Source organism: Xiphophorus couchianus, chromosome 8 (assembly GCF_001444195.1).
Source record: "Xiphophorus couchianus chromosome 8, X_couchianus-1.0, whole genome shotgun sequence".
In the NCBI taxonomy this organism is placed as follows: Eukaryota; Metazoa; Chordata; class Actinopteri; order Cyprinodontiformes; family Poeciliidae; genus Xiphophorus; species Xiphophorus couchianus.
Window position 1 is genome coordinate 2,658,462 of NC_040235.1, and position 1,934 is coordinate 2,660,395.

General features: G+C 43.6%; 1 long non-coding RNA gene across 1 annotated transcript; it reads right to left on the minus strand.

Annotated features, from left to right (window-relative positions):
* Positions 1–433: 433 nt before the first annotated feature.
* On the minus strand, positions 434–1,219 carry LOC114149674 (uncharacterized). Its single transcript, XR_003596555.1, has 3 exons — positions 993–1,219; positions 590–913; positions 434–513 (listed from the first exon to the last, which is right to left on the minus strand). It is a non-coding gene; the product is annotated as an uncharacterized LOC114149674 (long non-coding RNA).
* Positions 1,220–1,934: the final 715 nt, after the last annotated feature.

Here is a 1,934-nt window from a genome sequence, read left to right on the forward strand (position 1 = left end):
TAAAATCTCAGTAAGCATGTTATATAATTACTGGTATTACTGGCTATTTTAAAGAAATTACAGCAACACTAATCAAATTACAGTAAGATAGTAATAAAATTACAGTAAAACTGTAATAGAATTACAGTAAGGCTACTGTAAAACAATTACAGTAAAGTTACTCTTTTCTGTAAAAATTACAGTAACTGGCTGGCAACCTTGCTGCCAGTAAGTTACTGTAAATTCTACAGTGACTTTTTTTTTTACAGTGTGCTGCTGAAAATGTCATGAAGTGCGAATGTAGAGGGAGGTGAGGCAGACGCAGTAGATCCAGGTAAGTGAAATGAAGATGTTTTAATGATGAAAAAAGTTCTAAGCACAATCCAAAACAGTCCACAGTGTCATGTTGGCATTAAAGCTTTGCCCACATGCAGAACACCACAGAGAACAGAAATCAGTTAAAGATTTTTATTTGAAGCAAAGTAATGTGATGTGGTGGGGATCCTGGGGTGGAGTCTGGAGGACAGCGGAAAACTGCGGAACAGGAGGAGATGGTGAGTTCGGGTCAACTGGGAAACGGGAGTTACGATGGGAATAGACCGGTTCTTACTTGGGAAAGATTGATCACAATCAGGGAGGTAGTCTGTGGGTTCCAGGCTGAAGTCAACGGATCCAGCTTCCATAAACGAGCGGGTTCCTCGGCAAGGAGGCTGCGGTGGAGGGCGGGCGGGTAAGCGATGACTTGACGGAGGTGGAGGTGAGGTCCGACTGCCAGCCGATGACAACTGAGAATCTTGAGATCTTACGGGAGGTAAAAACGGGACTCGGGCAACCAGTGGGTACCGTCCACGGCGTCACGAGGAGGGCTTTAACCAAAAAGCCAGGATGGAAGTCACTCTGGAGAATCCAAATCGTCTCGAGGAGTAGACGATTCCTGAGGAGCACAGAGGACAACGAAGAGTTACTTAGAGGGAAAAAAGCTCAGAGGACTAGCTTCGAGGGGCTCAGTGTACCAAGCAGGTAAAACACTCCGGCGTCGAAGTGCTGGCAGTCAGCTTCTTTTAACCTCCAGAGAATGATGAGATGATGACTGCCAGGTGCATAAAACCCATGGGCGCGCCTCCGAGGTGGACAGCCTCTGGCTCCATCTAGTGGGCCACAGTGATGCTACAGACTAACACCAGGAAGAGGGGAAAAGAAAAACAAAAAGGAAAAAAGGACCAAGACCCCCAGAACCCGACACACAGCCAGGCAGCACGACTGAGCAGAAGCCAGGGCTCAACGCCGGTAGCACTGGAGCTAAAAAGGACACGGTAACACAGCCAGACAGTATGACGCGAACAAACGACAAGGACCCGACAAAGACACACACACACTGGTGACACTAAATACACAGGAGGTAATTAGGGAACGAGAAACACCTGGGAGTAATCAAGGGGAGAACAGGACAACACGGAGACACAGAGACAGAGAAAACTCGAAATAAACACTGTCAAGAAAACTGGCATAGGGTTGTGAGATCTTTCCAGGTACACGCAGAAAAAGGGCATAGAGGCCGGAGAGAAATAAAGCAATCTTGTGATTTGATTAAAATAATAATTAAGTTGAATATGTATGAATACAATTGATAAGATGTGTATAAGTAATCACTAAATAACTTTCTGAAATGTATTTCTGAATAATGATCTGTAATGGTAACAACAATGTAATGATTATGTTTGATGATTTATAGTAAGTGAAAGATGTGATTAATTCTTAATGAATATCAAAGCCGTAATGATTTGAAATCAATTCAAATGGTTTTAATACAGGTTGAATATGGTTAATGATGTGTAACAGATAAAATAGTGAGAAAAGAGAGTGATAGAAAAAAGGGGAAGTTATAACGTTGAAGTCAGCAGGATGGGCGAGGTCCTGCTGCCAGGATATGTCGCAAGTTGGGGAAAGATGGGACT